The 15,734-nt window shown below is 37.7% G+C and overlaps 1 long non-coding RNA gene across 3 annotated transcripts in view; it reads right to left on the bottom strand.

Annotated features, from left to right (window-relative positions):
• The window catches only part of LOC144091430 (uncharacterized), a 202,581-nt gene that overhangs the window by 17,279 nt on the left and 169,568 nt on the right, over positions 1–15,734 (bottom strand). For 2 of the 3 annotated variants that reach the window (XR_013305701.1, XR_013305702.1), the window contains exons 16-17: positions 12,359–12,483; positions 5,462–5,602 (exon numbers count right to left, since the gene is read on the bottom strand). This is a non-coding gene — a long non-coding RNA (uncharacterized LOC144091430). Of the gene's footprint in view, positions 1–5,461; positions 5,603–6,084; positions 6,207–12,358; positions 12,484–15,734 lie in introns of all 3 variants that reach the window. The other variant, XR_013305700.1, reaches the window with a different exon arrangement.

Raw genomic sequence — 15,734 nt, 5'->3', positions numbered from 1 at the left:
TTAATAATGATTAACTTTCAGGACCAGCCACAGACTTTCCTCAAAAGAAAGAAGCAGGTAACTGCCAATATTACAGTACTGAGGTGGACATTACTAAAAATAAGTATGACAATTCACATCCTGAGCAAATTTACAGTGACCATCTTTTTTGCCGGTTGTCATAAACAAAACAACAATGAAAAGAGGTATGTAACTTATAGGAGAGGGAGAAGGATGCCGCAGTTAGAGGTGTGGAGTCGGGTGGCACATAAATACTGTGCAAGGAAAGTGTGAAGGGGAGAGGGAGGATTGATTGCTGCCTTGCAGCCCAGGAAACCATCATGGAGCTGCAACAATCATGACCTCCTGCAGAAGACTTTATAACATGTGTTATCCACTGTTAAAAAAGAGCTTCATTTTGCTGCCAAGGTATCTTTCAAAGCGGAGTAGAAAATTGCGTGCAAATTAACTTTTGAAGCAAGTAATTGATCATGTCGTGCTCACGGTCAAGAGTTCATCTAGTATATCGATCAAATATTTTCTAGTGGGATTTGTAATTCATCCTGTTCAGTTTTAACATATAGTTTGATGACACAAAAAATGGGATAAGGAGCAATGTCACCTTTTGTTCAGTACTTTAAAAACATATTCATTAGTTCCAATCAAGGCATTAATTTAGCCTACTTTTCTTTTCTCTTTAAGAAGCACATTGAATCACAAAAGGGTCTTGTTGAGCAAGAATGCCCGGGTTGTTGATGTTTTTTTTTTTTTTTATGCAAAGTGCGAGCTCACCTTCAGTGAATTCCACTCCTTTGAAGTTTTACCATTGAATATCCCAGAGGAAGAAACTGTTTGTTTCAAGTTTATTTTCATAAGAATGCACTGCGATGCAAATTTCATCAAAAGACCGCACGGCCTCAGCCATTAAGTGATGACAAAAACAAGAACGTTAAGGTGATCCACGCAGATGTGGGGGCCAGCCTGACCAAATATGTCTCCAAACAAAGTCATTTGCAGTCAAGTCGCTTTGCTGCAATCTGTTTTTTTTATATATAAGAGAGCAGGTGTATAAATGTAATGGCATTAGGCTTCTATGTTCCCAACTAATCAGCAACAAACATGGCCATTGGCTGTCCAAAGAGTGGCTAGAAGTCATCCAAGTGGAGGCAACACTTCAAGTCACTGAATTACGTTTGTCACTAGGCGGAAGGACCAAGTAAAATGACTTAGGGAAATGGCATTCCTGGTAATTTTAACCCAATTCATCTTGTTAACTAAATAAAAGCAATAAAAACACCAACATTTTGACAAAGGGTGAAAGGGGCTGGTACATTTTAGCATACAATTATGCTTTTTGATGCTGCTAATAGCTTGAGATCGATCTTGTGATCTCAAAGATTTGAACATTCACATCTTTAAAACAGCCCATGATGTATATTTAACATTCTTAAACTACCCTATTAGGTCAAATTGACAGATATCGAGATGTGGTGTGGAAACAGATGTGTGTTGCGCTTCTTACCCAGTGATAGGCCAGTGATAGACATAAATCAATAGGGCATAAATGCTATAGCGTTATGTGGCAGCTGAGTACACCATCCATCATGCTGACTCCTTTCTTTAGCATGCAGTCTTATCTCACCTGCAGACTGAGTGGGGAGACAATGCATTCAAAGGAAACTCTGCATCCTCCTGCATGTGTCTGTGTGTGTGTATGAGAGGATGGAGTCGGAAAGAGAGAGAAGTGTGCCGGGAGCGACAGAAGAAAATGACAAGCAGGTAGATAGACTTAATTCCTTGGAGGGTTGGAATGAATGCTGACTGGAGGAAACGAAATGCTTGTGAAAGTTATACTCTGGGGAGAAGCTTGCTCTGGGCTGTCATGCATATGGACACACACACGCACTCTCTTGGATAGGTACACAAGCGCCCCAACACATAGACGCCAAACACCTCATATTTAAGTACAGAGACATCGTCACTTCTCATAGACCTCACACATAAAGGAATATTCGAGCTTGAATCCCTGAGCTTCCTATCCGACGGAATGCAAAAAAGAGATGAAACATTCTCTAGCAAAAGCTTTCATCATTAAGGTGTGTAGTAAAAATGCCTCTCTATTAAAAAGCCCAGACATTGTGTATGGTGCTGTTTGCTGAGGTGTGTGTAGCTGACCCTTGTGGCATTTTTAAAGAGAGTTTGTGATCTTTAGAGAATCAATTTCTTCTGTGTGCTACCGTAATGATAAAGGTCTTGGCAGGATACTTTGGTCTTGAGGACTTTTCATTGCACCTAGTGTGCATGCACTAACCTAAGTTGATGCTTTTTTTTAAAGAATACTCAGTCTGTATTTGTATTGGTCTTCTGTCTATTCAGCACAACAGTCAAACTTGTCTTAGAAAGTAAACTTTTAGAGTAAATATATATTTCACTCTCAATCTCTCCAGGCATATCTGTGTGAAAATGTGATGGGTACAAAGTGTACATCTTCTAAAAAAAACAAAGCAATACAATACACTGTACAGAGGTGGAGATGGACTTAAAACAAATCAAATAAAAAATAAATCAAAAACCTTTTTAAGTGAGTGAGCTCCATTTAAAGTTTTTACACAGTTATTGATGGGTATAATCTTTTCAGAGAGTATTCAAAAATACATTATCAAGACTCATAATTGATCCATAATTGTTGCAATTGTATAATATAGATCAGAAGATGGATAGACAAAAAGAGCGGAGAAAACAAAGAGTGGGTAAGACGATGTTAGATCTTGCTCTAATTTGCGGTAAATTGCCACTATAGAATATTCCGTTTTTAATTGTGTTATCTTTATCCACAAGGACAGCAGTATTTATATTTTTCTCTTGATAAATGGACCAGTTTACACAATCCTCAAGTTGAAAATTCAACAGCATAAAGTTGCCTTACTCCCTCATTCCGAAAAACATTCACGCTGAAGAAGCATTGGGGTCACACCCTTCCATGGAGTGAGGCCAAAGCATGCAGTGCACTGCATCAATAGGTGATGAACCCACGCTTCTCTCTTTTAAACGAGATTGTTTGGCCAAGACCTATCTGTACAGTGTTGACCATAAAGAGCTCGGTGAGATTTCGGTACATTTGTAGCCTCTGACTGAATACAAGTGACATAAAGTTGGATTTGTCTTTTTGCTGCTGCGGCTTGCTTGTTGACACATTTTGTTTTAAGGTGAAAGGAACTTTATATGACTGGTGCAAAGGTTTACGAAAAATCATGAGCATTTATCCAAAGAGCAGCATAATGGACCAAAAGCGACCTGGGTTAAAAACTACCGCAATCAGCACAATTAACCTAAAGGGCGGCGGTGGATTTTTAGCTAGAAAGAGTGAGAAGATGAAAGTAGAGGTGGAAAATGGGCTCATATGTAGAATAGAATGTGAAGAGGAAAGCCCACGGCTTAGTTATTAATTCTCAAAGTAGGGACTTCGGATGTTGGAATTATGTCCACGATGTCTCGAGAGTTGATGGACATGATGATTAGACTTTTTCCAGCTTTTAATATTTTGTGAAGAAAATATGGCAGGAAAAAGTTCATTGTTTAACCTGCCCTGGTGGTACATCTGCAAGATTAGAGGTAAATTGGGTTCTGGCCTCCAATAAATTAAAGAACCTGTTTGTCCAATTGTGTCAGTGTGATCAATGTAAGTCATCTGGTAGGAAACACTCACTTGGTCTTTGGAGGGAAAACAAATTTAACATATTCCCACTTAATCACTTCATAGTTGATTAATGATACCAGGAAGTTTTAGTTAATTGGAGTTCTTGAATAAAATGATATATCAAACCTAGCAAAAATTGAGTGTTGTTTTTGTACTGCATTGCTGCTTTGTTATACAGTAGTGTAGGTAGATTAAAACTATGCGGTTTTATTAAGAATTTTGGTTCCACCGTTATTGGTTGTTCTTAGCATGTGGTCTTCACCCGTATACTGTTTAACACATTAACAAAATAATACGATGAATTAAAATGATCATGGTACCATTACGGCTCATATGGTTAGGGTATCCCTAACCTTAATCAAACGACATACAAGAAAACAATGGATGATTTAGAAGCAATGGCCGATTAATTCTAAATTCAATCTCACTGAACACGATGAAAGAATGCACATTATAATCCTGAGACATCTGAAAAAAATATGAGGACATGAAAGATCTTTTTGCGCTGTGACCATCGGTAGGTTGAGCAAAAAAATGTTAGGATCTTGTGGAATTACCAATCTACCTGCTATTTTTGTGCAAGACAACGCAACTCATTAAAAATCTGTAATTACAACTAGAGCCAGAAGCTAACAGTGTATTTGATCGAGACCACTCAAACAATGGCTGTCTCTCCCTTTTGCACATCTGGATACACTAAATCCCTGCGACAAAGGGCTGCGATAACAGTAATTGCAATTCCAAACACAATTATAGCTCTCATTTATCCATTTTCCTCGGAGTTGTTTGTGCTCATTATAATCTTAGGGTTGAAAAGGAATGGGCAGTAGATGTAAATTGAAAATAGCCTTTGTCACTATAGATTAATTTTGACAGTTTCCTACCTGTGCAAGGCTGTCGAAGGTGAGATACTAACAAGGAGCTGAGTGGGAATCTTCAGCCAAGGACAACAAAATCGTTATATGCCAACGGGTTTCTGAGTTGTGTTTGCGTTATGCTATAAGTCGGAATCAATTCTCCAATCAATGGCTACATAACATTTTAGATTTAGCTTTGACTAAGTTAACTCGCAAAACATTGAAAAGAGGCCCACGGAAGCGAGTGGCACTATTATTGTTTAGTTGATGTGATTTACACAGTTTCCAATCTGCAATATTAACTTTTGATAATTTTTCAACAGATTGCTGAACCCTCACAACATCTCTCACACTTATTGTCAATCACTCTGCTCCGAAAAAAGGAACTAATCAAATGATTCTTTTTCATCCAGAGAAACAAGGTGATCTTTGTCATCAAAGGAATTTTGAAAAGCCAGATCATTCCAAGCACTCCCTGCAGACAGCTTTAATAATTTACCTCCGCTCAGAGAGACTACAAAAGCCTTTAGTTGCATCTTTGCATGAACAGGCTCTATTAATGGAGTCGTTGAGTGGCAAATGTTCATTAAATGGTCCCTGTAATGCAGCAAACAATTGTTTTACAGTGATACTCTAAAATCTTCTGGAGAAAAAAAAATCATTCAAAAAAAGTCAATATTGATTTTCAGGTGAAGTTTTGAATACCCCAATGTGTGACATTGGCTCTACAGGAAAGGAGCTTTCCTTCAGATTAATCCTTTGATCTTTAGCCCCTTTATCTGTTTATGCCATGCTGATGAATTTAAATAGCTTGGGAACAAATCTCCTAACCACCTACTTTGACGGTATTGACATATGATATTGACTCTAGGTAAGACCCACGTCAGTTTTGGCCGTGGTAAAACACAATTGCCTGAAAACAACTAACCTCATTATAGGGATCATCCATTTATTCCTTCAAGTGTCACAAGGGTGCTGGAGGTGCCGAGTTCGGAGGGTGGGCAGCTGAGACGTGTCTCATGACCAACAAAAGGCGCCGAAATGAAGCATAGATTCAGCAAGTCTCCATCTGTTCAACATCAAAAGACTGACTTAATAAGCAGCCGTGACATGTCGTTTATGTTAGCTGAGGCTGTCAGCACACACTTAACCTCTTGATCAGAGCCAAAGGATCATTAAATGAGTCAGATATATATGCAAAAAAAATTGTGAGTATTGCGATGAGCACATTGTGATGTCGCAGTACAAACAAGACATCGTTGAAGCCCGAAGAAAGCTAACAGATTGGATCAAATCTTGCTCTCGGCGATTTACCAATTGTACCTTGGCGATTGACGCAATGAGCATCCTGACACTAAGATAGAATAGAGTAACCAGGGTCAGAGTATATGTCTAAAAGAGTTGTCTCACAACTGTCTACAATCTTTCAAGCGGTTGGGTCAGGGCAGGAGTCTGGTCTGTCTAAGTAGGGCTTTCCACATAAATGCATGCATTAGAGTTTGTTGTCATCCAGCATTACTTTGTGGATACCTTGCAGCATCCTTTACTGACCTGCAGACAGTAAAGTGTTTTTCTCAAAGCCCCTGGATGTCTATGAGACATATTGGTATTCTGTATCATTGCATATCTCTGGCTGCTGTTGCTATCATGTCAGTGGAAGGTCAGAGCATGTCCTAAAGAGCAAACACTGTCACTTGATCAAGAATCATCCAGATCCATACTTCTAACACAAAGAGAGCAGCAGAAGGCAAACTTTGTGGCACAGATGTCATACGTTTAGGATGGATTTTTCATTTAGCATTGCCAAAACAGCCTAATTGTCCGGTGATTTTATTTTTAATCAGGTGAAAAAGTGAATCAATATGAATATTTACTACCTTGCACACACGCTCAAAAGTTTTAAGGCACATCCTCATCATTTCAAATGGTAAACTGTCTCAAAACTTTTGCCCGTGGGAAAGTGAATCAAAATTCTTAACCGCGCCAATTCTAGCCCTCACGTTATCATTATGAGGTAGGTTTTCAGTTAAAGTTCATGCGGGCTTTGAATTAAATACACCTTGACAGCCTGAATATAATAAACTCCCTTTTTGAAACAGTTTGAATTCAAATGCAAGTTCTGAGTTATGAACTATGCAAAGACAACTTTTTCTTTCAGTGTATATAAATAATAAAGCAAAATAATTATGACATCTACAGATTTACTGTGTTCATTTTGTGTTTCTTTTTTTTCTTTTCAATTTGTAACAAAGGTATTATTCTGCAAAACAATACAGATCTTTGAATGTTTTGTTACCCACCTTGCCAGTATATTAATTCTAGAAAAGGTCATGTATTTGCAAGACTTCAGAATAATAGAAATATTGAATGTGACATGCTCAACATTGGAATCTATCATCGTGCAAAGACCCAAATGCAGACAAAGCAGCATAGGTAGTCTTTATTTTTAAAAACAACTAGTCAGGCATGTGATTTAAAAACAAGAATGAAGATAAAATGCTGCACTCTAAAAAATAACAATATTACTAGTGACAAAATATAAACCACTTTTTTTCATTTGAATCCATTAAACAAAAAAAATCTATAAGAAAGTTAGTACATTTTGTTTTTTTCCTGTTGCCAAAGTAACGGAATCATTAATTACTTTAATATGGACTGTAGATTTGCATTTTAGCTCCTTACGATGTTTCCATTGGCCATCCCTGGTATAGGGATGTTAGCTTCCATTTCTATCAGCTTTGTATCAGACTGGATGAAAAAACAACCAGGTAATTTAAATTCTCACTTCATTTTTTTCCGGGGGAAACAGATAGAGAAGTGCAATTTCCATATAGATTGTTTCAACTGGAGTGAATTAACAGGAACAAGGCACCCAAGCCAATGTACTTGTACTGAAAAATATCTACTGTAGATTAGCAGTGGCGCAATGTTAAGACAGGAATTGGCCAATTAAAATATGACACTGTACAGTAAAAAAAAATGGTTGCACATAAGTGAGTATGTAGTAATCATCTCACATTGAAATTCCGTTGAGCAACGTAGTGTTTCCTTGGAATGTGTTATCGGCCAGTATCCGTGTATGTTTGCATGGCCTAAAAGTTTTATACACGCCGATCACTATTTAGCACAGGGCACAACGAAACAGGAAAAACCTGGTTATTTCTTGTCATTGCAATGTAGTGCAGTGTAAGTGTTTGTGCCGGATGTGTTGCCGAGGACTCACTGGAGTTACATTAGGGAGCTTTTTGAGAGCTATTGACACTTATGTTACTGAACACAATTTTCAGAAGGAATATTTTAAGGTTAAGAATAAATTCCACTACCTCAAGGGTTCATTAGAGCCTGAAATGAAACCATGGGGAAAACTCCAGAGGAGTTGTGAAGGAATGGGGACTGAAATGGCAATAATAATGCAACATTGCTTCGGCTTCTGCCTGCCCTCCATGCAGACAGCTTCACGAGGAACATATGCCCCAACAGATGGAGATCCCAGTGTGACTTTGCCTATAAAGATGCTTTCACTCGACTTGGGCTGTCTTAACAGTTCTGATTACCTACTAAAGACCAGATATTTATCCATCTACCCAATGATAGCAAGTAATCAATAGAGCAGTGTATTCTTTAAAGCACCAGAAATTCTAAAACCATAATTAGAGAGAAGCCATTTAAAAAGGGAAAAAAAAAAGTAGGAGGCAATGCACCCATTAAGACATTTGTCACAGTCTTATGGGTCCGCGGGGTGTTGAAACAAGAAAAAACATAACTGCTTGGATGTTGATAAGATACAGCCAACTGCTTTGAAAGACATTAGTATGCAAGAACGATGTGTTGTTTTGAAACGCCTGGTTCAGGAGAAAAAAGAAAAAAAATCTCTGTTTTTGACAGCAGAGGGGAAAAAGACGATCTGATGTCTCTCACCTCTCAAACTACAAGCGTTCAGTGCTTTAGCATGAACTTTCATGATTGACAGGTCACAGAAAAGCTTCAAGTAGAATGTCATTAAGGGTTTCCTGAGCAGCTCAAGTCAAGGGAGAGTGAGCCGTGAGGTGGAAAAAAAGTGGCAAGAACATAGCCCGCACATGTTTCCTATCTCTGACAGGAAATCTGAGTTCAGGCAATGGAACAGAGTGTGCAGAGAGCCAGTGTACCCTAAATGATAAAGTGGCCCCATTCACAGGGATATTGCGTATTTCTTCCAAAAGCTACTCAAAGTGCTTTCACAATGCTGTGTTATTTGTGAGATGATAATGTTTCATGTTTCCTGATGACAAAGTACGAGGTGTTCAGTATCATTTTCAAGAATACTTTGACAGGACGAAAGTGGTAACTGAAAATCAAACCAGATATTTTCCCAATTGCAAGAGCGCAATTTTCCTACTTGGCCAATATATTTAAGTGTGACCGTGACAGTCCAATAAGTTTGTTAAAGTCAAGGTTTTCTGGCAAGACCAGTGTTTGTTTAAGGGCTACAGGTCTAAAAAAAACTCTAGAGCAACGACATTTTAACAAGAGCTGAACTTAAAAATTGTTTTCAGTTTTGAAGCATAACATCAGTTATTGCAAATGATTATCAAATCTATTCTAAATTCAGGTAGACTTAATTGTGAATACCTTCAAAATAAGCTGCAATCTACAGCTAAAATACATTCTATTCACTACGCATATTTTGCGACACTTCAGTTAGTTTTCGCTCGCATTGCTTGGTCGGCAAGTACAATGATGCAGACATGATGATGAATTTCAGTTTGTATGCATGATTATGTTGCCAATGCTGTGTTCATGCATGTGTATGTATGCCCTTCAATAAAAAATAAATAAGAGGATTCCATTTTTAAAAAACGCACCGTGCCTATTTTCATCTAACAATAGAGCTGATTAACTCGCTCTCTTTTCCATGTCAGAATAAACACGATGCAAACCGCTTACTTACAGCCAATGGCTGTTGATGAGTTTGCTGTAGTGGAGATAATCAGTTTGTTACTTCCATCTACTCTTCCACACACAAAGTCAGAGAAATAGGTATTTGGAGACACCTGATATGCACTAATGATTTGTTTCACTGTCAAAATACATTTAGCATGGCTGAAGAAACAATGCAGCTCATGGATTGATCAGAAGCTTAGATTTAGTCACACTTTGGCAGAGCTCATGACGCTTTACATTTTCCTCGAAATGATTAGAGAGTAATGATTCACGGGTAGAACTAAGAGACTGCTAAAGTAATTAATGATCCCTTTTCCATATTTAAAGCTTTATTCAGCATGGGAGCTTATAGAAAGTCTTAGTTACATGCCAAGATTTACAACGTCCACCCTAATTTTTTTTTGTATATACTTGATCTGAATTTTAACGTAATTTAGTCAATCACAAAGAAACACATGGACCAGTCTGTTTTTATTGCTGGCTGGCTATATATTAATCTAATCTTTTGTGGTACATATCTGCTTCAGTGGCCCATGTCATGCCTCAAAGGAGGCTAACACTAGTCTCGTTGCTGGTCAGCTTTTTCTTTTGTCATGTATGGACTGGCTCCAATTTTCAAAGGGCTGGCTTCACTTTAACACAGCACTGAATTTTACCACTGCCTACGGCTACTGAAAGGACCATCTTTTTTTCCTGACAGTCATTAGTGTCAGGGTTCGCACTTAAATGTAAATTGTGGCCGTTGATGAAAAGAAATTACCATCATGCCGTCCTATTTACGTCAGTATTAAGGGTACGACCACGTTTGAGAAAAAATAAATACATTTAAAAAAATCAAGAAACAGTCTTGTTGACTTGAGCACGCATAAAAGAGCTACAACAATCCCTCATCAAATGAAAACAGATTCCATTCCCCCATGGGAAAACAACACAATGAAGAGTCAGGTGGGTTAATGATACTTTTGAATAACTCACCACTCGGGCTATTTCAAGCTGACTTTTCAAAGGAAGGAAAAAAAAAAGTTTTACCCTAGAAAAGGGAACATGCTCTTGGACGGGAATCTGTTTTGCACATGGAATCATTACTGCATAAGGAATTTAATACGCAAGTATTGTATACATATATAGAGGAAATTATTAAGTAATTATTTTTTAGGACAAAAAGATGTAGGGATATGTTAAGCATACTCATGTTAACAGTTTCCACTTTCAATGAGTGAGCCAATAAATCCTATTTTCTGTATGTGTAAACAATTCATATCACTTTAAGTTTAACTTTCGTTTTCCACCTCATTAAACACTTACTTTCCTGTTCAGTGGTTATATAATGAAGGGTTGTTATTTTAATAGGAACCATATGATGACTGAAAAATAACAATTATCCTCTTGAAGTTAGAATTAAAACATGACAACAAGTTGCAGCGATGACAATTTAAGTGAGCAGGCGATAGTTAAAAGTGGGCTCTAAAACAAATCAATCCATAGACATTCTGTCACTTCCTTTATGGTCAGTGCAAAATGGGGGAGTTCAATTACTAGGGCATCAGGAAAAAATGCATTCTGTATATGCTAACGTAAGGCCTTTTAAGAGTCAACATGTTTAAAAAAATGTTACCTTAGAATATAAGCAAAGCATATAAAAGTAATTTCAGATTCATCAAAGTTAAGTGGCTACTACTATGTTGTAAAAGAAAATCCCTGTAAGGACTAGCGTTGCCTTTATGCCCCTGTTGTGTTTTTTTTTGCATTTGTTTTATTTTTCACAGATCTACAGTATACAATTCTTTAAATTCTGTCTTCCAATGGCCTCTTGAATGGGTTATTTCATTTACTGCACTTAGTTATTGTGCTTTTAGGTTGTAAATAGCCACCACTAGTAAATTACAGTGACATAGTATATATAATCTATAGATAATAATAGTAAAGCGGTGTGTTTTGGTAATAATATGGGTTATGGTGAGTGTGTTTTAATTGATAACGTGATGTAAAGAAATTTCTTAAAATTAAATTATGATCATTAAGAGTGAGCTTTGCTAGGGAAAGTGTGTGTGTGTGTGTATAATTGGAATTCCTTGAATTGTGTTCCCTCACAGTACCCACTGTGAACAATATGCACTTACATCGAAGGTACAGTACTTATCGAACTACAATTTATGGCACACCATTACACCCCTAGAGATTATACATTATAACCTGCCCTAGGGGGCAACCATAACTATGATGCGGCTCGCAATAAAAACAACTTTGACACCTCTGAGGGAATGAATGGGCCTGAGAATATGGAGGAAGCTAGTGAGATAGAGGGGGGAGGTAATTGGTAGCTTTGAACCTAAAGGGCAGGATCTTATTGTATCTTGTGTAATGGTCTTTTACTTATAGAATTTTTTCAGTAAAGCAATAAATTGTAGTATTTTAGACGGGGTGTGAATAACATAATCTGTAGCTGTACCGTGTATATCGGAATATGGTATTGATGTCCAGATAAGATAAGATACACTTGCTTCTAATGCCTATGAATATCAATCTTTTTCAAAATATTTTTCCCTGAGACTTATTGTATGACTGTAAAATCTTGACAGATTTTCTCTTCACTGAAAGATAATGAAAAAGTAATACAACAGTACAGTATTTCTATAGCCATCCATGTCCTGTTCAAATTGTGTTCAGTGTTGGACTTTGTCCCATCTGACTTGTACACCCAGTCAATTTACAGAATAAGTGTGGAAAAGGAATTGATTCAATAGTGAGACCGTACTGTATGTTCTTCCCGTGTGGTATTGTTCATTATGATATAAAACTTTCCTTGCAGTTAATAAAATATCCGACTACAAATTCTAAGTCTCTGAGTTCAGATAGAGGCTAGCCTCAGCATACTTGCATCAAGGTGAAGTAGTTAACTTACCAGCCCTGTTATTGAAATTGAGGATGCGGCTCTCTTGCTCCTTCATCGAACTTGGAGGATCGTTTTCGTTGAACTCTGCGCTTTGTGGTTCGAACACTATTCATCTTGGACTCCAGAGATACAATCTGGAAGACACAGAATTGGAAATCTGTGAATCTCTGAGTCTCCTCATTAAGTTCGCTAGTAAGTTCTGTGAGCAGTTGGATACTTCATAGACATCACATTTCATGGTCATTTCTGCTTTCGGCCACCTGCAGAAATTCTTGCTACTCTATTTAAGAATACAGAGAACACATGGAGGGATTCATTCATTGGCACTGTGGACGAACCTCATCATCAGCAGGGTAGGGTAAAAGGGAATAGATCTGCTAGTGACATTACTTCAACAGGGGTCCCCAGCCTATTCCACAAACCTATCTGCTTTTGCAAGTGGAATCAGTTGATTGTAGTCCAATGCTGCTTGTTTTAGAAAAAAAATGTTAAACTGTCTGTGTTGGAATCAATTGGAACCTAAACCAGAACCCACAGCGGCCCTTAAGGACCGGTTTAGAGATTTGTGTTCTATAGGGTTGTCACTTAAGTTTGACACTGGTCAGAATCTGGGGCAAAAAGCTTTAGTATTTTGTAACAGTTAACTATAAGCGTTTATCTGAACATTAACCTGAAATAGTCAGGTTATTTGGGACACTGACAGCTGGCCTAAGGATATTGTATGATTCATTTGGGACCTTTCCGAATGTTTTTAAGGTGACAGAGACATTTTGCAATATACATGGAAATAATAAAAATATCATATTTGGGGCATTGTCAAAACAAACCTGATAAAATGACAGCAAAGGATTGGGAAAAAAATGTAAAAAAAAAACCTTACGAGCATCTTTAACAAATAACACCAACGTCACCAAACATGTAATTTCCACATTTTATCATGTCCATTGACAAAAGTCAACTATTGCGTCCTATTACAAATTGAAATAGTTTTGTGGGCAAGTTGGGAAAATGGTAAATTGCAAAGCCAATTCCACTTGTATAAGCAAATCCTATTTTTCTCATGAATACTCAGACGACCACATGAGGATCACATCAGAGGGCCTCAGGACCGGAAAAATGTGTTGATGAGTAAACACAATAATTGCCAAATAAACTCATCCTTAGCTCCCCCTCTTTTTTTTCCATATTCGAGCGTTGCATGCAGCCAGACATCAAAGGCAAGTCCGCCTCTGTGATTTGTACATGGTCGCCCAGTAGTTGTCAGACACTGCTCTTTTTAACATTTTCCACATGAAACATGCACATTATTTGCACAGTGCACATTCATTTGCCAAAACCAAATGGTGACCACGTACCTTTATTAACGGATGCAATGCAGTGCCCTCGCTAATTGGCTACTGAATTAAAGCGGCCATAATGAAATTTCTGCCAGTGCAATTATGCCATTATCATAACTCAACACCTTATTAAAAATGACAATGTAGTGGCAAGTTCTCAAGACTGAAACAAACAAGCCATTAATTAATCACCCAACATGCCAAGAGGTGCCAACATATGTGCAAGTTCCTCCTGGGACTGATTAAGTAAATTGGACAATAAGCATTCATCGTCTCAAGACAAGCAAAAATCATATCAAAACACATGAACTTTAACGGAAAACGCTGATTATATATCCTGTAAACACCTAATCCTGAGGATACTCAATTAGCACTTACATTTTAATACCTAAAATCTGACCAAGACAAAGCCACAAACGTTGCCTACTTAATCTTCATGGCTCAAAGTGTAAGATGGATGTGGATGAGCATAGAATTAAGCTTCATTACCAGTAGTTAATCGTCACTAGTTTTAAAATATTTATACTAGTGAGTCTTTGTAGTGACAACTGACAGAATCTCAACATTTGACTCACTTAGCGGCAGTGATGCCTATGTGTTATATCTGTAGCAATATCTTCCTGTATGCTGAGTTCATAAATAATCCACCACTCCACTATGTAAATATTGTTATTGTAAACTGTACTATGAATGAAATTTTGGTAGCTCTTATGTGTTTATTTAGTGGCTCAACTGTATGTATAAAAGTTGGAAACCCTCACAACTTTCAGCACGTCACAGGTTGCAGTTTCCCCTCATCTTTAAATTTTCAAGAATTATCCTATAACTAAGGAAAACAAATATTAAAAATAATAGTGGAATGAATTTAACACAAAACATGGAAGCAGGGGTAGTAGATCTGAACCGCTCAATATTTTCAATAATTTCAACCAAACCTATTCCATTGTTCAAACAACTAACAATATTGCTACATTTTTAATATCTGCCTTCCTCAAATATGTAATACTACTTTTTTTGACAGAAAATTTGAAGCACATTGTGACAACGTATAAATGTATTCACACACTAAAGTAAAATATAAGAAAATAAACCATTTGCACAAAAGTATTCAAAGACTTTGCTCAATACTTCATGCACCTTTGGCAGAAATTTCAGCCATTTTACAGACAGTCTTTCTGAAGATAACACATACTTGGCAGACCATCTTTGTGCAATTTCACCCAATTTCAGAACCTTACAAGCGCCATCAAGTTGGCTGTGGAATCTCAGTTCTTAGCCATTTTTAGATCACTCTGCTCAAGGACATTTCCAAAGCCACTCATTTGATAGTTTGACTTTGTCTTTAGGGTTGCTGTCCATCTTAAAGTTGAACAGTTGGCTTAATCTGAAATGAAGAGCACTTTGAAGCAGGTTTTCATTCATCTCTGAATGTAGCTGAGTGTACATGCAGACTTTTTTGTTGTGTCATTCCGTTTAAAGGGTCTGGTCAACTGTTTACATTGATTGATTGCTTTATTGTACGAGTACAATGAAGTGCCTTCGGCGTACAGCCCGATCGGAGAGTTATAACATCACCTACTACATTGGAGGGATACAGGGCAGGCTGTCTGCCAACAACTGTTCAAATGACTGGGCATGGTCTAGAACAGGAGTCACCATCTCCTGTCCTCACGGGCCCCAGTCCAGTCTGTTTTCCATATCACCCACCTCTACCACACATCAATCAAATGATCAACAAGCTGTCCAGAAGTCTGATCACTATCTTGATTGTTTTATTCAGATGTGTTGAAAGAGGGAGGCGTAGAAAACAGGCTGGATAGGTGCCCCTGAGGGCCGAAGTTGGTGACCCGTGGTCTAGAAAGAGTCCTGGTGTTTCTGAATGTATTCCAGTTATAATTGATTTGAGGCCACTGTTGTCATTAAGAGCTTTAAATCATTCTTTTTTTCCTGCACTCCTAGTTTATGCTGTGGCATGCATGCACTGTCAACATTTGTGGCATTATGTAGGCAGGTGTGTGTAAATGAATTTACCACAAGTGGACCCAATT

Source organism: Stigmatopora argus, chromosome 17, assembly GCF_051989625.1.
Source record: "Stigmatopora argus isolate UIUO_Sarg chromosome 17, RoL_Sarg_1.0, whole genome shotgun sequence".
In the NCBI taxonomy this organism is placed as follows: Eukaryota; Metazoa; Chordata; class Actinopteri; order Syngnathiformes; family Syngnathidae; genus Stigmatopora; species Stigmatopora argus.
This window is presented reverse-complemented; position numbering and strand designations above follow the sequence as displayed.